At 36.2% G+C, this 22,733-nt stretch overlaps 2 long non-coding RNA genes across 2 annotated transcripts in view; one reads left to right on the forward strand and one right to left on the reverse strand.

Moving 5' to 3' along the window:
- LOC103097147 (uncharacterized) overlaps positions 1–16,237 on the forward strand; it is a 64,387-nt gene extending 48,150 nt beyond the window's left edge. The window contains exon 3 of the long non-coding RNA XR_001622754.2: positions 8,352–16,237. This is a non-coding gene — a long non-coding RNA (uncharacterized LOC103097147). The remainder of the gene's footprint in view (positions 1–8,351) is intronic.
- Positions 977–22,671, reverse strand: LOC103096744 (uncharacterized). The gene is made up of 3 exons (XR_001622753.2): positions 22,393–22,671; positions 20,576–20,681; positions 977–7,785 (listed from the first exon to the last, which is right to left on the reverse strand). It is a non-coding gene; the product is annotated as an uncharacterized LOC103096744 (long non-coding RNA).
- Positions 22,672–22,733: the final 62 nt, after the last annotated feature.

A 22,733-nucleotide genomic window follows, 5' to 3' on the forward strand; every position in this document is an offset into this window, starting at 1 on the left:
ACAGAGAAAGGTTAAGTGAATTGCCCAGGATTGCACAGTTTCTGTCTCATGCCATATTTGAATTAATTTTTGTAGGTGCAGTGACCTATTCTCTGAACCTCACTCCCACTAGGATAAATTTTCTCCTTGCCTTTGTCAGAAAGAAATAAAAATAATTCAAATAGATTGTAGGACAATGAGTGGTTGATTCACCATTCAGCATGGCATACCCACATTAAAGAAGGCACTGTGCTCTATGAGCAAAGCAGAGGCTCAAAAGAAACTTAAGATGCACAAATTTAAAGACATCGCCGTTCCCAATGTTTATATGGGCTATTTGTACTCTGATCAGTTATAGTCAGGCACACTTGTACATTGACCCTGATATGGTGGTATCATTTTGATCCTCAAGGGACAACAAGAAGAAAATATAATGACAAAAATGACCTTGTCCAACAACCTTCAGATCATTAATATTATACAATATGCTTTCCAAGGCTATTCACAACTGCCTTAAAACAGATTCATTGCATAGTCCAAGTTGAAGAGGGATTCTTTATGGATGGTTAACTGCTCATCAGTAAAAATGGACCATGGTTTGAAAAGACATCATACTAATTATATCACAACTCAGAACACTGGAGAGCTTCCTGAATAAAGAAGTTTTTGCTCTCTCAAAAGAGTTTGACTTAAGAAACCAAGTAGATGAAGAATGCCTACTCTAGGGTCTAGTCATACAATTAGATAAACAAAAAGCATGTCTGTATGGGCCTTAGACAGATTCTACAAATAGATATATTGGATTCATAAGGCCTTTAGAAAGAAAGAAAGAAAGAAAGAAAGAAAGAAAGAAAGAAAGAAAGAAAGAAAGAAAGAAAGAAAGAAAGAAAGAAAGAAAGAAAGGGAGGGAGGGAGGGAGGGAGGGAGGAAGGAAGGAAGGAAGGAAGAAAAATTTATGGGAATTTTGAAAACTTTTCTAATATATTCCAAACATTTCCTTGAAACCAAGATCCTTTTCTTTAATACTAATACACTACCACTGTCATTCCATAGCTGTGAGTGATTGAACACAATAATTTCTGAAGAATTAAAATAGAACATTCTCTAAGGGCAAAGGAAATTCATGTGGTAAGTTTGAACATGCCCCCAAAATATGAAATAGAGAACTACAAAAAAGATTCAGCAAAAAAGCCTGACATCTAAGAAATATATGAGTGAAAAAAAATGGCCTACTGATGCAATAAGAATGAAGAATCACCATTGAATGGTCCAAAGGAAAAGCAAGAAAGTTTCACATCCTACAGGACATTGGAAGATTACCCTATGACAAAATTATAGGATATTGACAAATCTCAAACTCTAAGCAAGCATTGATGGGTTATAATTTGTTTCCCTGAAAGAAATGATTGAATTGATCAGGTCATACGTCTTTTTGAGCATCTGAGGATACAATGAAGGAGTTAGATTAGACTAATTTCTAAAATCTCTTCTAGCTCTACATAGTATTATCTAGTGTTTCTATGAAAGAGTAATTCTAGAGGGCAGTGGGGTGATTCAGTGAATGGAAAGCCAGACTTAGATGGAAAGTCCTGGGTTCAAATTTGACCTCAGACACTTTTTACCTGTGTGACCCTTAGGCAAGCCACTTAAACTCAATTACCCAACCCTTATTGCTTTTCTGCTTTGGAAACAATACTTAATATTGATTCTAAGATAAGGGTTTTTTAAAAAAGAGTTCTATATGAATAAGATGGTTGTAAATTTACTGAGAGCAAACTAGATGGACTTTTTTTTTCTAAGACCAAAGGACAATTAGTGGAAAATATACCCAATATCACTTTTTCACTTTTTGTAGTCCTCTCACTTGTCTGTCCTTGACCTTTTTTCTATTTTAGCTATTTTTGATGGAAGATAGCTTAACTTTCTTCTTTTTTAAAAAATATTTTGAGTTTCTTGTATTTCTTGTTACCTGATGGAATCATTGATTTCTACTCAAACCATTTTAATTTTCATCAAGTCCATTTCTTGGCTATAATATTCTACTTCCTGTAGTAATTGTTTATTCTTCTCTTGATTGTCATTTAAAATATCCTTTAAAAATTGTCAATACTTCCAGCCAAAATATCTTTTTGATAAATACACCATTAAAATGGTCACTTTGGAAAAAAAAATTGTCAATAGATTTTTTAGCCAACATATCAGAGACTCTGCCTTCAGCCATTGTAGAATCATTCTCTTCTATGTTTTTGCCTTATTTTACTGGAGCCTTCAATTTTCTTTATTGTCAGTGTTTTTTTATGTTTATTTATAATTCCACCTCCAATTCTCCAGTATGAATTATCAGAGCTTTAGTTGTTTTAGTTTTCCTTTGGGGAAAAATGCCATTTGACAGAAGAAATTGATAGGAATTCCCACAGAATTTCCTAATCAGCATTGACTTATAGATAGTTCATGGAATTAAAGTCAAGTAAGCCCAGATGAGTCTCGAGACATATGTAGTTTAGAAGAGTCTGATGAAGATATTATGAGGAATGCTAAAATAGAGAATGAGAGATTAGTGGAAAAAAATCTTCAGGAAAGATTTTAATTTTGAGAGATAAAAAGAAAGATCAAAGTGGGGCAATGAGATATGAAATAAATAATGAATATGAGTTCTATCCTTTTATTTTGAATATAATAGGGCAACATAAATGAAAATAGAGAAAAGGAAGAGAGAGCTGCTGAACTTTTTATCTGTTTCCTCTGCACAGTAAAATCACTTTTGTAGTGGAAATAACAGAACAAAAAATTTACTATTTAGAAGTTGATATTAATGATAAGCAAGGAGATAGTAAGGGAGTACTTTGCTGCCATTTATGAATTCAAATCACCTGAACTAGATAAACTACATGCCTCACCCCTCAAAGGACTGACAAATAGGTTTGGATAGACATTGCCAATGGTATGGGAATATTATGGAAAATAGGAGATAAATTACAAGATTAAAAAAAGATAAAATATGTTACAAATTTCCAAAAAGAGAAGAAAAGAGATTATACAATCTATGAAGCCATGACCTTGACTTCTATTACTGGGAAAATTATTTTTAATTATGAAAATAATGTTTGTGATTATACAGGAAAAGAAAGGATAATTGCAATGAAAACCCGTTTTTACCAATAACAGATCATCATAAGTTAACTCCATTGCTTTTTCTTTTGACAAGATCACTAAACTAGTTGATAAGGGAAAAGTTGAAGTTATGGTTTACCTAGATTTTAGCACATCTCTTTGAAAAATTATTATTAACAACATAGATTTCATATTATTTTCATGAAGATGAAAATATGGATTTGGTAACAATATTAGATGAATTCAGAACTGGTTAAATGGCTAGATTCAAAAAGTAGTTGCTAACAACTTACTACCAAAATAGTTTGAACTTTGCTCTATATCATTTGACATTTTTATCAATGATTCTAATAAAGACCTAGATGATATGTTTATCAAGTTTTAGTTGACAATCTTAAGAGGAAAAGTTTGCACAATGCATGAAAATCAGTATCCAAAAGGATCTGAAAAGCTGGAACATTGAGCTGAATTTAATATGATGAAAATCAAAAGGAATAAATGTAAATTCTTGAATTTAGGTACAAAAAATAAATTCCACAAACATAAGATGGGAATACTTGAATAGATTCCGATATTTCAAAAAATGATCTAGAGTTTTTAGTAAGTTCCAACATCAAAATGGGTCAATGATATGTGATATCCCAAAAAGTTCTGGGTTATGTTAGGGGGAATCTAGCTTCCAGGAAGAGGGAGGCAATAATTCCATTATATTTGGTCTTTGCCAAAATTCTTAGGGAAAACTGAGTTTAATTGTAGGCCATACAGTTTAAGAGGAGCATTGATAAGATGGAGAACATTCCCAGGCAGCAAATAGGATGATGAAGTACTTGAGGCTATGCTTTTTGAGAAGTAGCAGAAGAAACTGCATATGCTTGTCCTGGAGAAAAGACTCAGAAAGCATATGATAACTTTCTTTAAGTTTTGAAGGGCTGTCATGTGGAAGAAGGATTCTACTTGTTTAGTTTGGTCTCAGAGGGTAAAACCAGAGACAATGGGTAGAAACTTCCAAGAGGAAATTTTTGACTTGAAAAAATTTTCCCTACGAATTAGAGCTGCCAAAAAATTGAATGAGCTGCCATAGAGAGACGATGACTTCCCTTTTTTTGGAAGTTCTCAAGCAGAGACTGGACCACTTGTTAGGTATGTCATAGTGGGAGTTCGTTCTTATATGGGATGTAGTAGTAGGAAGCCAAATTGTGGCATATGGTTTTGAGGGATGACACCTATAGAATGAATAAGGGATATTTGTTTCATGAATTATAATGTGCCATTGGGTGACATTAAACAACTGAAAACTATGGGAAGGGGAGAAAATAGTGATTATAGATATTTTCAGAATTTTAAAGAATTACAAACTCTAGAATAACCACCAAAAAAGAAATAGAAAATTAAAATGTATGTCTTGATCTACTAATTTTTTCTGTTAATATTTTCTCCTTCTTTCTATAGCAATCATATATTGAAAAACTCCCCTATATTATATGATTTATTAAATTTTAAGACAAGAAACTAAATGTTCCTGTCTAGTCATTGAGTTAGGACTGGCTAGGATTAAACTTGCTCTTTTTACCTGTTGCATCCAATTGTCAGTACTGGCATTAAGAAGGAACTGCCCCGTTGATGCCTTTCTGAACTTCCCGACCATAAAAGAAATAACTCTTGCATTCTCGACTTCCTGCTGGCATCTGGAGCAGCCCTGATAGTTCTGAATTGCTTTATGATGATTTCTTCCCTGTGGGCTGCTTTTCTCCCCTCCCCCCGCACCAACTTACAAGTTCAGTTTGTTTCTTTAGCAAGAGGAAAGGCTGAAACAGGCTTTTCTACATCCCCATTTATTGCCAGGCTGTAAATAAAGAGGCTACATGTTTGTCAGTTTCCATTTCTTCTGATTTTAGTTTTTCTCCTTTTTCTGGCAGGACTAAATCTGAAAATCTTTAGTTAAATATGAAGCAAATAATTCAAAGTTTATTTAGTACTTACAACATATATATATATATATATATATATGTGTGTGTGTGTGTGTGTGTGTGTATGTACACATATATATATAAACAAAATATACAATCATGTCTATAATCATTTGCTCTTTTCCATATTAGAATAAAAGCTGCTTGAAAGAAAGGAAAAATGTTTTGCCTTTCTTTAAAATTCTAGCCCCTAGCACAATACTGGATACATAGTAAGCATATTAGTAAATGCTTTGTGATTGATACATTGACTAATTGCTCACTATGTACCTGGTTCCTTAGTAGATGCATACAAAAACAAAGATAAGTAAGATACCTACCCTATTCTCAAGATGTTTAGAGCCTAGTAGGAGAATTGAGACAAATGCACAATTAATCATAAGAAAATAAAGTAAATTTTGTTAGAGAGGATCACATCAAAAATGAAGGAACAGAGTTCTTAACTGTGTGACCCTGGGCAAGGCACCTATCCCCAGTTGCCTAGTCATTACCATTCTTCTGCCTTGAAACCAATACTTACTATGATTCTAACATAGAAAGGATTTTTTAAAGAAAAAAATGATAGAACTCAAGAACATTTTATGGTTGGAGTATCATTTGGGACTTGAAAAAATAGATAATATTTCTGTAGGTGGAGGACTGCTGAGAGATAAAATTTCAAAGAAATGGGAATATGAAAAGTCAGATAGAGGTGAGAAAGCATATACAACTGTCTGGTTTCATTGGATATTTTCACTCTCCTACTGCCCAATTGAGATATCTTGAGAGAATGGGATGGGTCAAAGAATGAGCATTTCTGAGAAAGGTTAGAAGCTCAGGACTACCTTAGGTTGCTCTGATAACTAATGGAAGTTGTGGATTGCATTGAGTAAATGGGATGATCTCTTCCCTCTAGTATTTGAGAGTTGGTAGAGAGTTGGTTGACTAGGATACATTTAAGAGACTTTAGGGCTTTCAAACGCAGTGTGTAACTTACTTTTAATTTTTACTTTTTTCTTTATTATTTCCCTTGAGATTCTAGAGTTTTATAATTATTCCTGGGTAATTTTCTCTTACTGAAGTTTTTGAAGATGTCCACAGACTTCACAAAAGTTCCTAGTGGATAAAATACTCAAAAAGGGGAACCAGGGACTGAGAAAAAATGGGAAAGAGAGCATAAGGTGAGAAGAAAGACACAAAGACAAAGAAAGTTCTGACATGAAGTAGTCAGACATCGAGTTAGTTCTGGTGGAATAGAGCTTCTGTGGAAGAGAGCTCTGATGGTATAAAGCCTTGGTGGTCAAGAGTTATGGTGGAGAAGAGTTTCCTCATGTTCAGACTTACTCATTTTTATTGGGTGTGAGGGGGGGGAAAGAGGGTTATTTTTAATGTATTATTTAAGAATGTGGTCACCAGGAATTTATATTTATTCCAAAGAGATTTATTTACAATTTATTTACAAAACATAGAAAGAGTGAAATAAGAAAATCATAGAGAGATTAGATATGTAGCTTAAGCACCAAATAATTTACTTCCGGCCCCTGGCTCAAAACCAGGGCAGGGAGAATTGGCCCTTAGCTTGCCTTGGCAAAGCCAAGGACTTGGGGAAGTCTCTTCAGAAAAATCCATCAGTTAAGAGTCAGATTTTTGACTCATCACATGTCAGTTTACAGGAAGAGATTTTAGAACAGCCTCACCAGGAAACAGGGTCTCGGGTTCAGTCAGCACATTTTTCACCAGCCTCCACTTCTTAGAATGAAGAACTGCCAGTAGAACTCCAGTAGAACTCTCTCTCCCAGAAGGTTCCATTCTAAGTGAAATTTCCGAGTTGAACTGCACTGGGGCAGTTGCCACTCCCTTTTAAAAGCACTTTCTTTTGTGTCACTTCCTCTCATTTTTACATTTACTAATTACAGTTGATATTTTGCTTTTAAGACTGCACAGGGGTAGTCAGTTGATTTTGATTTGTCACCCACTATTTCACATGTGGGTCACAGACCTCCCACTTAATGTGTGAAATGAGCTGTTTACACCTTTGGTGATTAAATCTAGAATATGGGCAGATCTCCCCACTACTGTAAGTAGGGTGTTTACACTTTTTAATTTTAGATTAAATCTAAAAATAGGCAGTCTTCACAATCAAGGGAGTTAAATTTAATCTTCACTTGGGGTTACAAAAAAAGGGAGGAAAGGACAAAGGTGGTCTGACAAGTTAGGTAATCATCACAAGATACAAACTGCTGGATCCTAACCAAGAAATAGGTATAGCTAACACCCAAAACCAAGAGTGCATATGGCCTAAGGCATCTAAGCTTGTTTGATACATGTTAATTGATTGTTATTGGCAAAACAAGTAGACTGAGATAGTAGGTCAGTCTTCTAGAGTGTAGCCTCAGGGATGAGTTAGGAATTTGATATGATTAAGGTTTAATTTAATTCAAGGTTACAGAAACCAATCATTAGAAATATCCTGAGTTAGCTTTTTGAGCACCTCTAAAATATTAGCAAGATTAGCATATACCTGGACTCCTATAGTTTTATAATATAATTATCTTACAATGAATTCCTTCCTTCTATAGAGGAATTTATTGCATTTTTGTATTTTTCAGTCTCTCCATTAGTTATGGATGGTGAATCTCCATCCCTCCAATAAACACACACACATATATATACCCCACACTGTTTCTTCTAAACAATTTCTCTTTGCAATTGTTTCAGTTGATGCCATCCCAATCCTCCAGCCCAGGTTCTGGGGAAGAAAAAGGAGATTGTTAGCAGCCATTCACAGTTCTCAATTTTCTTCCTGGACTTGTACAAGTGGAAAATCCTAGTGATGTAGTTTCTGGGCCCTTTCCAACTGTAAGTGTCACAGGTTGATAACTCTGGGTCCATCTAAGATAAAGATCTGAGAGCCCATGTCAGAGGTTGAATTCTCATGGTCTATCTGAGAACCAGTTCGAGTACCCTTGTCTCCCCCTTCTTTTAGTTTCCCATAACAAGATTGGTGATCATTCTATGAACCCTGAATGATTCTTGGAACTGTTATCTTACCTCAACCATTATCCTACCAGCTGCACTATCTACATTCTTGTTACACTTTCCCATGGACCTTTCTCATGGGCAATTATTTGTAATTCCTGTGATTTTTGTTTGCAATAAACTTGAACTCATTGCTATCAGCATGAGTCCCTTTTGACTCCACACTGTGACTATATCTGTGATTCTTATCTTTTCCCTCACCCTTATCTTCAGGTGATGCCCTTCTTGCTTTTATCTTTGTATTCCTCTTATTATTTTTTCCAACCTTACCTGCAGAACTGCCCCTGAGGGACATTTATCATTTTGGCACCTGGACACAGAGACCTCAGTTACCAGGTCAAGTAGTGTGGAGCACATGCATCAAAGAATCACAGGTAAGGAACTCCCCCTTATCAGGAAGGAAGGAATTAGAAATAAAACATGGGGAAATCTGTCTATTTTTTATATATGACCAGCAGCTTTTTGCTGAGGTCCTCACTAATATATTAGGTGTTTGTAGAGTTAGGATTTCTCAGACTTGCATACAGAAATTTTTACAGCATACATTTACACATTGGGGATTAACTTGTGAATCACTCAATCTGGCACGATGCCATGTGAGAGATCAAAGTTAAATTCAGAGTCTCATAAACCTAAGAAGTATAATGAGAATTTAACTTCTGACGAGGGCTCTCAGAGCTTTAACTTAGATGGACCCAGAGATATCAACCTGTGCTATGGACACTAATGGCTGAAACTTTCCTCTTACTCCTGGATCAAAGGACAGGAATGAAAACAGGTAACAGAAGCCATCTTTTTTCCTCCTTGTCACCAGTATATAGTATTGATTTTAAGAGGGAAGGGAAGGTTGATGGTTTTTTTTAATAGTGTTTGAGTGGGGAGTGGACTCAAGATGTTGATTTAGAAGCAGCAAAAATTGATTCCTCTGTGAAAACCCTTCCATACTAGTCAAAAACAAAGCATTTCAATGGGGACAGAAAACTAAAATCAACAACAAGACAGAGCCACAGGTCTCTCCTACTTAATTCACCCTGAAAGGTATACAGATAAAATGAACTCTCAAGTATAAGTGAAAGATCCAACACCGTTCCCCCACTTATTGCACTGAGATTCACTGAAACCCACAGTAGGAATCAAGCTGACTGGAATCCTGGGGTGAAGGCTGCAGTTGTGACAGAGTACCACCAGGGGAAGGGAAGCTCAGGGCTCTGACTAGGCAGATGGCAGGGAGGAGGCTGGCAGAAAGTAGTGGAGAGGAGGACTGAGGGTAACTATCTTCAGCCTCCACATCTTCATTTTTACCTTCAGCCTTTTCTGGCAGCTGAGGAAGATCTAGCCTCAGGGCACTTCAGTACAATAGGTCAGCTCTTTCAACCTAATTCAGTTAAACAGCAGAGAAGGGAAGTCCCTTCAGGACAGAATAGTTCAAACTCAAAGATTCAGCAAATAAACAGAGAAGCAAGAATACAGCCAATAAGGAGGGGGAAAGAAGGAAAAAAATATGAGTAAACAACAGAAAAAGAAAAAAAAATTATAATCAACAGTTTCTATCCAGGTAATGAACAAAGAAAAATGGAACAGAGGAGATCCAAGGAATACCAAGCAAAAACTCAGGAACTCCAGAAAATTGGACTCAGGTTCTAGAAGAACTCAAAATATAATTTAAAAAAAACAGTTAAGAGAAGTTGGAGAAAATTGGGGGAAAATAAAAAAGCAAAATAGGTCATCTGGAAACAGAGGCACATGAACTAAAACAAGAAAATGATGTCTTAAAAGCCAGAATTGACTATCTCAAACACAAGGCAAAGAAAGTAAAAAATAAAAACAATGATGTTTTTCTTGGAGGAAGGTTGTTGTTCCTGGGCACAATTTGCCATCATTGTGGAGGTTTTTCCTTCCCTTTTTAATCAGAAATCTGAGTGAGATGGGCACACTCTCTGTATATAGAGTTAAGGAGCAAGACTTTTGCCTCAGGGAAGCTCTCAAATCTCTGAAGCTTCTGTTGTTTGCTGCCCTTCTCTGTGCTATCTTCCCATGAGTACCCACAGTCTGAACTCTTCAGTCTGCTGGGGTTTCAGGTGTAGTTGCTCTCAGGGGTAGGTCTTTGATGGTCTTAGTCAGCACCCAAGGACCTATAGTTTCCCCTTACTCACTCTAGAGGCCCCCTCACTCTCTGATTCTGGCGCATGCTTGCTCTGACTCTGGTTCCATAGGTAGGGGAGAGTAGATCAGCTTGTGTTTTGTTGGAAGCTTTTTCACCCCCTTTTGGTGTGGAAATGCCCAAATCCCACGTACCTTCAATGCTGCACCCTACTGTAGATTCCCTTCATTCTTATGAATTTGCTTGATTTGGTCCTTTGAGGTTGTCTATATCAGTGGGTACTGAGGAGAGGAAGAATCTTGCATCTATACTGCCACCATGTTTACCTGGAAGTCCTGTGCCAAAATTTTAACCAGAAGTCTTACCAGAAAAAATCTGAAAATTCTTTCCCCTTTCTTTTGCTAGAGAATATCTCAATAATATGGGCAGTTTTACTTTTGTGTAATGGTGAAGAAACTACTACAGCTGAAAATAAGTAATGTTGAATCCCTTATTGGAAGAAACAGAAGAGTACCAAATCAATTCATGACACCTGCTTTCTGTAGGAGACATTAAAATTAAAATAACTCTACTAGAACCATTGTATAGTGAAAAACAATGAGAACTTACCTAAAGATACTTGTGAGAAGTTACAAGGAATAGCAAAAAGACTCACAACACCAGACACTCTAGAAGAGGGTTTAAAAGGATGCATCCCTTGGTAGGAACCTCAGCAGTGGTAAAAGCTCCAATCCAGGACTAAAAGTTACTAAGATACCAACTTTTCTGACCCACTGAAGTAAGGCTGTGTTTCCTTCTATGTTTGTGCACTGGCCAGTATCACACACACACACACACACACACACACACACACACACACACACACACACACACACACACGGCATCCGACTGGACTGCTTCTTCCTTAATTATTCTTAGATGCATTTGTAGGTTCCCATGCTCGTTTATCCCTATTCTGAACACCCAGCTAGAAGTTTTAGATTTGCTTGAGGTTTTATTCAGGTACCATCTGAAGCTTAAGAAGCATTTTCTTTCCACCTGGTTTTATTCCATTCTACTTTGTATTCACTTAATATATTTTTCATATATTTCAGTAGAATGTTAGTTGCTGAAAAACCAGGACTTTAAAATTTTTTTTCAATGTCTACCTTAATCTCTTACATAACATTGGTCTTAAAAAATGCTTAAGAAGCTGTTGAATTGAAAGGTGAGTTTGCTTTTCCTTTTATTAATTTATTATTTTTCAAATTCATATTTTTCAGCTTCATGCTCAAGCTGGAAAACAGGAAAGGTCATCGATTTCATATAATTGGTCTTAAGCATAATGTAGATAATTGTCCTGCTTGTCTTCCATCCCTCCCATGGAACCCTTGGAAAGTCAAAGCAACTAGACTTCAAAAGTTTTCCAAATTTCCTTTAGTCTGTGGGGGGAGCAAAGAAGTCTATGTAGGCTGCTGGGAGATATCCCTCCAAGGTGAATTCAAGCTGACTTTTATCATTACTGGGGAAAAGATCAAATGAAAGTTTCATATCTGTTCTAAACTATAGTAGGGTCAGATACTAGCTTAGTAATAATAAAAACAAAAACAAAAAAATGTAATTGAATAACCATACCAAAAATTGCATCTGTGTGGAGGGACAATGCTTAATTAAGATGAATAGGCTTCATTCTGAGGGCAGAGACTATTCAAGGTCCAAACAAGCAGAGATTAGCCAAGAGATAGCTCAATTCAAAGGCAGTGTGCTGAGGAGTGTCAAACAGCCAGGACATTATTCCAGTTGTTCAAAATGCTGACATAACAGTTATCTTCTCAGTCAGGGAATGCAGAATTCTCTTTGCATTCTCTCTTTTTTCCTACCTAATGGTGCTTGGATTTTTTAATCTCAAATTCATTTCCTTATTTCTTCTGAATGAAGGGTGGAAATGTTAGAGCTGATACCATGACTCTAAGTCAGATTAGAAGATACTACTTCAAAGCTTTCAAAACTAAATAACTTGTGCAACTTCTCTCAGTTGTGTTGTTTCTGTTATCATTGGTGCTTTTCTGTATCTCACTTTGGATTCATTTCCCCTACTGGTTATGAGCACAGGAAAGAAAAGCATAACGCTCTCAGCTCAATGGCTCACTCCCACCTGGCCAAGGATGAAACAAAGGAGTCACCTAAATCTGATACCCAACTGCTATATGGTTCCAATTTTCTAATGTCATTTTTTCTTCTGCTTCATTAGCCTCTAACAACTAAGATCCACTTTGTCCTTCCTCTTATCTTCTGTGGCTTGACAATGACAGGTCAGTCAGTCAACTGGCATTTATGTGCTAGGCACTATGCCAAACTGGTGATAAAAAGAAAAAAAATTCCTGCACCCAAGAATCTCACAGTCTAATGGGGGAGATATCATTACATCAACTATAGACAAACAGGATAAATAATAATCAACAAAGGGAAGGCACTAAGGTCAAAGAAGACTTCAAATGGCCTTTGGCAGAAGGTGGGAGTTTTTAAATAAGCCTTGAAAGAATTCAAGGAAGTCAGGTATTGGAAATGAGGAGGGAGAGTTTTGCAGGAATAGGGAAGAGCTAGTGAAAACATTTTGTCTCTGGGACAGTAAGAGGGTCAGGGTCATTATATTGCAGAGTATAAAGAGAAGAGTAAGATGAAAGAAGACTGGAAAGGTAGGAAGGAATCTGGTTATGAAGGATTTATAAAGATAAATATAGGATTTTGTATTTGGTCCTGGGGATAAGAAGGAACCATGGGAGTTTATTGAACTGAGGGAGGGGGAGAGATATGGTCTGATCTTCATTTTAGGGAGCTCAGTTTGACAGCTGAATAGAGAATGGACTGGAGAAGGGAGAAGCTTGAGGCAGAGAGAACTATTGGGATTTACACTCATTTGCATTCCCCACCCACTCCCCATCAAAAATACATATTTATTTCCCTCTGACTTTCTTGTTTGATTCTTATTGTTGTTTTTCCTATTCTAGGACCATTTAACTTGCTGTGCTGGTGACAAGCCAGGAGCAATTTTTTTCAGCATCTCTGTGAAAGGATCTTCCTGCCTCCTTATGAATGCTTAGCAATGCCTTTAATGACTCTATGACATTTTTTCCTCAAAAGTCCCCAAATTTATACTGTTCACATTGGGTATTGTTTTGTATTGGATTGTGATGCTGTCTATAGAGTGAATTCCTTCTACCAATAGAAATTGGTATGTTTTTCTAAATATGTATAGGATTCTGAGGGGTTAAATTGACTTACTCATGGTCACAGTCATAGAGGAAATTTGAACTTGAATCTTTCTAAATTCTGATGGCATATTTCTAGCAAGCATACCATCATACATTTACCTCAGGATTCATGTACATTTGCCCCTTCTGTTTCGTGCTATCTGGGAGTTTCCTGAGTAATTTTCTTCTTTCCATCTGAATATTTAACAATATAAATATAGATGACTGAAGAGTTGTGCCCCAAAACAAGAAATGTCCACCTAATCATGGCATCTCCAAACTGAGACTCACTCCTGCTTAACTCCTGATTCCACTTATGCTATTGACTTTTGATGAAGCCTTGAGTAATTCAATTAAACTCTGTTAAATGCTTCATTTCCCTATTCATATGGTAATAATTGTGACAAAATAAATAACTACCTCCAAGTGTGCTAGGGAAAAGAAGCAGGATTGACAGTACTGTCCATTAATAGATGAGGTCAGATCTTATTTGACAATCTTCATTTCTCTCCTGATGCTGGGGCCTTGAAATTATTTTAGGAGGGGAAAGCTTGATGACTCTGTGGATTGAGAGTCAAGCCTAGAGATATAGGAAGTCCTAGATATAAATCTGACTTAGCTTTACATAATGCTGGGCAAATCATTTAGCCCCTATTGCCTAGCCCTTATCACTCTTCTGCCTTGGAAAGAAAGGAAAGAGAGAGAGACAAACAGACAGACAGACAGACAGAAACAGAGACAGACAGAGACAGAGAGACAGAGAGAGACAGAAAGAGGGAAGGATGGAAGGAAGGAAAGAAGGAAGGAAGGAAGGAAGGAAGGAAGGAAGGAAGGAAGGAAGGAAGGAAGGAAGGAAAGAAAGAAAGAAAGAAGGAAAAATATATAGAGAAAAACAAAGAAATAATTGTAGTTTTAGAGCCAAGAACTGAAAGCAACCCTCTTGAGGATTATTCAACCCAGGTTAAGCGGCCCACTGGATCCATTAGAATCTAAGGCAAAACCGGTCTTCCTAACTGCAAACTGTTTTAACACAATATTGTCCGTCCCATGGTGGAGCTTCTTGAGCAATGGGGCATCGTTTTCCAGCCTAAAAAGCCTCAGAAAAATTGTTTTAGTTGATGTATGGAGGACCCATTAGAAATGGAGGGCATGAAAGGAAGATCACTTAGAAAGCTATTGTAATAGGCCAAAGAAGAGGTGATGAGGAATGAGGAAGGTATAGTGGTAAAGGAAGAATTCCTATAGATATTGTAAGATATAATCTGGATAAAACTAGACAAATGAGGCAATGAGATTTCCTACAAAACTATTAGTTAATGTCATTGCTTGTGTCTTTTAATTAAAAACATCACAGAAAAAAAATACCTAAAAGAGTTTCTTGTTGTTTCTGTTATTGTTGTAATCATTTAATTGAAAGACAATACATATAAGGAAGGTTGGATTTGACAAAAGAGTGTCAAACCTAGAGTCAGGAGGACCTAAGTTCAAATCTCAACTCAAGGCATTTACTAGCAGTGTTTCCCTGGGTAAGTCACTTAAACCTGTTTGCCTTAGTTTGTTCATCTGTGAGATGAGCTGAAGAAAGAAATGGCAAGACACTGGTATCTTTGATAAGAAATCCCAAGAAATGCCCCAAATAGGCACATCTGAAAATGACTAAGAAACAATATATCCATTATGTCTACATCTCTTCTACTGAGAGGAATATGGGCCAGAATTGATTCTGGAATTCTTTTTTGCAGAGTCTGACCCCATTTTTGTTTCTCTTCTCTTCCTCCAGTTGAGTTTTATAGTTTAGAATAATGAATCAAAAAATTAATTTATCCAAGTTCTGAGAAAACCTCATTTAAAGTAGGCATCTGACTCTAGGCTCTAGTTACTCTCATTCCACTCTTCCTCCTTTATGAAGGCTTAGCACCTGACTCATCATCTTCACCCCACCTCTGCCATCATATTGAAGGACTTCAGTATATTTTGATGTTCCCTATTAAACAGTTTATAACAATCCTTAACTCCCAAAATCTGAGTTTCACTCCACCTCAGTCAAACATAAAGATGATCAAACTCTTGTTTTCATGGTCCCTATGAACCCATCTTTGATTGGTTCTATGAATCTATGATTCATACCTTTAAAATTCTCCTTTCTGACCATAACCTTTCTTCATTCCATCTCTTCTCAGTGTTTCATTTCCCTCAAAATTGTACGATTCTTGTGGGACTCTCTAGTCAATCCATTTTCTTGCTTTTTCATTCTATTACCTCTATTTTCATCTCATTTTTCTCCCCTTGAAATCTGGGCCTTGTTGAAAACTAGTTGAACTTTCTATTGTTCTCTACTCATGACTACTGTCATACCTTGTTAAACATCAATCATAGATTACTCAATATCACAGAATAATGTCCAACCTATACTAGAAAACAGTAACATTACTAAAACACATCAACAACGGTGTCAGCCTCTTCCTGAAGATTTTTAGTAAAGGAAAACACTCCTATTTATATTCTCCTGAATACCACCAAAGGTACTGACCCAGAAGATTCTACTCCATTGATGTTCACTCCATCCATTTATATCATTCTATGAAGATCCTGCTTGCTGTTAACTTCCAGACATCTTCTTGTTCTTAGATATTTGTCAAGGATTTCAGCACTCCTTTTTCTCACTGTCTTTTTTCTCACTTCAAACCATGTTCTCAGACTTGGGAACGTCACTATATAACTTATCACTGCAGATACCCTTTGTCTCCCAGGTCAATCTCCTTAACTCCTGTAGTATCTAAATCTTCACTTCAGAAAAAGCACCCCAGAGGAGGAGGGGGGGGAGTATAAAAAAGGAGGGAAAGAGAGAGGGGAGGGGAAGGGAGCATAAAAAGGGAGGGGCTAGAAAGGGAAGCATCTGAAGGGAGGGGACTAGGGGGACTGATCTAAAGAAAATCACTGGTTTAAAAGGTTATAGCTAAAGAAGGAAGATCAGAATTAGGGGAAGACATCAAAATATCAGGGAATCCACAAGTGATAATCATAACTTTGAACGTGAATGGGATGAATTCACCCATAAAACATAGACGAATAGCAGAATGGATTAGAATCCAAAACCCAACCATATGTTGCCTTCAAGAAACACACATGAGGTGGATAGATATTCCCAAGGTCAGAATTAAAGGATGGAGTAAGACCTTTTGGCCCTCAACTGATAGAAAGAAGGAAGGAGTTGCAATCATGATATCTGACAAAGCCAAAGCAAAACTAGACCTGGTTAAAAGGAATAGGGAAGGTAAATATATTCTGTTAAAAGGGAGTATAGACAATGAGGAAATATCACTAATCAACATGCATACACCAAATGGTATAGCAACCAAATTTCTAATGGAGAAACGAGGAGAATTGAAGGAGGAAATAGACAGTAAAACCATATTAGTGGGAGACCTAAACCAAACACTATCAAATCTAGATAAATCAAATCAAAAAATGAATAAGAAAGAGGTAAAAGATGTGAATGAAATCTTAGAAAAATTAGAGTTAATAGACATATGGAGAAAAATAAATAGGGACAAAAAGGAATACACCTTCTTCTTAGCAGTACATGGCACATTCACAAAGATTGATCATACACAAGGTCACAGAAACATGGCATACAAATGCAGAAAAGCAGAAATAATACATACAAACTTTTCAGATCATAAGGAAACAAAAATAATGATTCAGTAAGGGTACATGGAGGGCCAAATCAAAAACTAATTGGAAATTAAATAATATGATACTCCAAAATCAGTTAGTTAGAGAACAAATCATAGAAACAATTAATAAGTTCATTGAGGAAAATGACAATGGTGAGACATCCTTTCAAACCTTATGGAATGCAGCCAAAGCAGTACTTAGAGGAAAATTCATATCCTTGAGTGCATATATTAACAAATTAGGGAGGGCAGAGATCAATGAATTGGAAATGCAAATCAAAAAACTTGAGAGCAAACAAATTAAAAACCTCTAGAAGAAAACCAAATTAGAGATCCTAAAAACTAAGAGAGAAATTAATAAAATCAAAAGTGATAGAACTATTGAACTAATAAATAAGACTAGAAGATGGTACTTTGAAAAAACAAACAAAATAGACAAAGTACTAGTCAATCTAATTAAAAAAAAGGAAAGAAGAAAAGCAAATTAACAGCATCAAAGATGAAAAAGGGGAACTCACCTTCAAAGAAGAGGAAATTCAGGCAATCATTAAAAATTACTTTGCCCAATTATATGGCAATAAATATACCAATCTAGGCAATATGGATGAATATTTACAAAAATATAAATTACCTAGACTAACAGAAGAAGAAATAGAATTCTTAAATAATCCCATATCAGAAAAAGAAATCCAACATGCCATCAAAGAACTCCCTAAGAAAAAATCCCCAGGGCCTGATGGATTCACAAATTAATTCTATCAAACTTTCAAAGAACAGCTAATCCCAATACTATACAAACTCTTTGACATAATAAGGAGTTCTAACAAATTCCTTTTAAGACACAAACATGGTAGTAATTCCAAAGCAGCCAGGCAGGTCAAAAAACGGAGAAAGAAAACTATAGACCAATTTCCCTAATGAATATAGATGCAAAAATCTTAAATAGGATACTAGCAAAACAACTCCAGCAAGTGATCAGGAGGGTCATTCACCATGATCAAGTAGGATTTATAACAGGAAAGCAGGGCTGGTTCAATATTAGGAAAACCATCTACATAATTGACCATATCAATAAGCAAACAAACAAAAATCACAAGATTATCTCAATAGATGAAGAAAAAGCCTTTGATAAAATATAACACCAATTCCTACTAAAAAGACTAAAAAGCATAGGAATAAAATGGCCTTTCCTAAAAATAATAAACAGTATATATCTAAAACCATCAGCTAACATCATCTGCAATGGGGATACACTAAATTCATTCCCAATAAGATCAGGAGTGAAGCAGGGATGTCCATTATCACCCCTAGTGTTTAACATTGTACTAGAAACACTAGCAGTAGCAATTAGAGAAGAAAAAGAAATTGAAGGCATCAAAATAGGCAAGGAGGAGACCAAGTTATCACTCTTAGCAGATGATATGATGATCTTAAGGAATCCTAGAGAATCAATCAAAAGGCTAGTCGAAATAATCAACAACTTTAGCAAAGTTGCAGGATACAAAATAAACCCGCATAAGTCATCAGCATTTCGATATATTTCCAATACGGCTCAGCAGCAAGAATTAGAAAGAGAAATACCATTCAAAATCACCTCAGACAAAATAAAATACTTAGGAATCTATCTCCTGCAACAAACATAGGAACTATATAAACAAAACTACAAAACACTCTCAATACAACTAAAAGTAGACTTGAGCAATTGGAAAAATATTAACTGCTCATAGGTAGGATGAGCCAATATAATAAAAATGACTATCCTACCCAAACTTATTTATCTATTTAGTGCTATACCCATTGAACTTCACCCATTTTTTTTTACTGAATTAGAAAGAACCATAACAAAGTTAATTTGGAAGAACAAAGGATCAAGGATATCCAAGGAAATATTGAAAAAAAATACAAAGGAAGGTGGACTTGCAGTCCCAGATCTCAAACTATATTATAAAGCAATGGTCATCAAAACAATTTTGTACTGGCGAAGAGACAGAAAGGAGGACCAGTGGAACAGACTTGGGATAAGTGACCTCAGCAAGACTGTATATGACCAACCCAAAGACCCTAGCTTCTTGGACAAAAACCCACTATTTGACAAAAACTGCTGGGAAAACTGGAAGACAGTGTGGGAGAGATTAGGTTTGGATCAACACTTCACACCCTACAAAAAGATAAGCTCAGAATGGGTGAATGACTTGAACATAAAGACGGAAACTAAGTAAACTAGGTGAACACAGAATAGTATACATGTCAGACCTGTGGGAAGGGAAAGACTTTAAAACCAAGGAAGACATAGAAACAATCACACAATGTAAAATAAACAATTTTGATTACATAAAATTAAAAAGTTTTTCTATAAACAAAACCAATGCAACGAATGCAACCAAAATGAGAAGGGAAACAAAAAATTGGGAAATAATTTTCATAACAAAAACCTCTGACAAAGGTCTAATTACTCAAATTTACAAAGAGCTAAATCAATTGTACAAAAAATCAAGCCATTCTCCAATTGATAAATGGGCAAGGGACATGTACAGGCAGTTTTCAGCCAAAGAAATCAAAACTATCAATAAGCACATGAAAAAGTGCTCTACATCTCTTATAATCAGAGAGATGCAAATCAAAACAACTCTGAGGTATCACCTCACACCTAGCAGATTGGCCAACATGACAGCAAAGGAAATCAATGCATGCTGGAGGGGATGTGGCAAAGTTGGAACATTAATTCATTGCTGGTGGAGTTGTGAATTGATCCAACCATTCTGGAGGACAATTTGGAACTATGCCCAAAGGGCGATAAAACACTGCTTGCCCTTTGATCTAGCCATAGCACTGCTGGGTTTGTACCCTGAAGAGATAATAAGGAAAAAGAATATGCAATACAAGAATATTCATAGCTGCACTCTTTGTGGTGGCCAAAAATTGGAAAATGCGGGGATGTCCTTCAATTGGAGAATGGCTGAACAAATTGTGGTATATGTTGGTGATGGAATACTATTGTGCTCAAAGGAATAATAAAGTGTAGGAATTCCATGGGGACTGGAACAACCTCCAGGAAGTGATGCAGAGCGAAAGGAGCAGAGCCAGGAAAACATTGTACACAGAGACTGATACACTGCGGTACATTCAAAGGTAATGGACTTCTCCATTAGTGTGAATGCAATGTCCCTGAACAATCTGCAGGGATCAAGGAGAAAAAAACACTATCCAGAGTACAAATTGTGGGTGTAAAATCACTGAGGAAAAGCAATTGCTGGACTACAGGGTTTGAGGAGACATGACTGAGGAGAGACTCTAAATGAGCACCCTAATGCAAATACCAACAACATGGAAATGGGTTCCTATCAAGGACACATGTGATACCCAGTGGAATTACGCGTCAGCTCTTGGTGAGGTGGTGGGAGGGGGGGTAGGAAAAGAAAATGATCTTTGTTTCCAAGGAATAATGTTTGAAAATGAACAAATAAAAATAATGTTTAAAAGAAAAAAAATCACCCCAGAGATGGTCGCATCTTCAATCTCATCATTTAGGAGCACCACCTCTGAGATCCACAGCTCTCAAAGGATAATCACAACTTCTTAAGATCATCAATCCTGGTTCCTTGTTTATATAAGAAATTTTATTAAACAATTTTTAAAAAAAAAATTGAGCACCAAAAATATTTATAGCAGCTATTTTTGTGGTGGCAAAGAACTGGAAACTAAAGAGATGTCCATCAATTAGAGAATGGCTGAACAATTTATGGTATATGCTTATCATGGAATACTATTGTGTCATAAATAATGACAAACAAGATGTTCACAAAACAATCTTTAAAGAATTGTGTGAAATGATGCAAAGTGAAGTGAGGACAACAAGGAAAACATACACAATATCAATAATAATGCATCATGGCCAATTCGAGTGACTTAACTATTATCAACAAGGCAAGGATCTAGGACAACTCCAAGAGACTTGTGACAAAGAAAAGGATATCCTCTGCACAGAAGGAACAGAGTCTAAATACAAATTGAAACATATTATTCTTTACTTTATTCCCTCTGTGAATTTTTCTCTAAGTGTATGCAATATGTGTCTTCTTTCACAACATGACAAATATGGAAATACACATTATATAATCATATATGTACAACATATGTTATATTGCCTACCTTCTTAAGGAAGGGTTGGAAAGAGGAAGAGAATATGTATTGCAAAATAATAGGAAATAAATTATGTATGTGATATAATCAGATCATCATGAAAATATTCCTCCTCAGTAAGAGCTCTTTGTTTAAACTCTTGATATGGTCAAAATTTAATATATTAATATAAAATATTTTTAACTACTTAAAATTTTTTTTAGTTCTTCCAGATATTATTGCTTTTTCCAATGAAGTTTATGTTATCATCTATCCTGTTCAAAGTGCTAAAATAAGTTCTAAAAGAAAATTACATAGGTGATTGTTGTAGTAGGATTACAGTTTTGCATAGCACTGGAAGGAAACTTACAGAATCTATATAGTCCAAAATTTTACTTTTACAGATTAGAAAGCTAAGGTACAGGGAAGCTAAGTTCAAGGACACACCAATAGAAAGTATAAGAACTCAAATGAAGATTAAAATTCAGGTCCTTTTTTCCCATTCAAGATCACTGTATCAAAGAATGAATTTGTGTAGGAGGGGTGGTAGATACAAAAAAATTAGAAATGTATGCCTGTGGGAGAGAGAGAAGTAGAGAGTGGAGGAGCACCACTGTGATGAAGGGCTTTGAACACTAAGCAGGAAATTGTACTTGGAGGACAGACTGGAGTGGGGAAGAGACTTGAGGTAGGCAGAACCACCAACATGCATTGCAGTTCAGGCTAGTGTGAGGTGATGAGAGTTTCAACCAGGGATGTGGCAATGTCAGAATACAGAAGGGGGCATATTTGATATATATGACAAAGGTAAAATTGTAAGGTCTAGAACACAAATTGAATATTTGAAATGAGAGATAATGAGTAAAGGATGACTCCTAAGTTGTAGCTTTGAGGATGGTAATGCCCCTATAGTAATAGAGAAGTGGGGATGATTTAAAGGGAAAGATAAGGAGTTCAGTTTTAGACATTTTCATCTTAAGCTGTATACTGAACTTCTAATTTGAGATGCATATAAGGAAGTTGGAAATGGGAGACAGGTTTAGCAGAGAATTTAGGGCAAGGCAAGAAGATATGAGAATGACAGAACCGCAAAATTAACCTATTGCTAATGCATTTTCCAGAGTTGTAATGTTCCCCAGACCCAAACCTACCAACTCCATATTCAAATCTAGCCATTAAACATATCTCACCAAGTCAAGATGTGCTGTGAGGTTGGTATAACCACAGCCCTTTGCACATGTACAGTGAGGGTGAAATTTCTTGCTGTCAATCTGTTACTGTCAAAACCATGGACCAGAACCATGGGTCAACTCAATAATGTCAACTCTGAGTAATGGAAAACATTTGCAGGAACCAGATTCCAGCCAACATAGCTGTCATAAATAAACTTTCACCCACAAAACAAAATTGACTGTCGCCATCTTTGATGCTGGATAAACCCTGAGAACAGACACTTTAATGCTGGACAAACTCTGGCTTGTCACTAAGCAAACTTTGCCATTGTTACATCTATACCTTCTTTGTCTTGTCA

This window comes from Monodelphis domestica, chromosome 6 (genome assembly GCF_027887165.1).
Source record: "Monodelphis domestica isolate mMonDom1 chromosome 6, mMonDom1.pri, whole genome shotgun sequence".
Classification (NCBI taxonomy): domain Eukaryota; kingdom Metazoa; phylum Chordata; class Mammalia; order Didelphimorphia; family Didelphidae; genus Monodelphis; species Monodelphis domestica.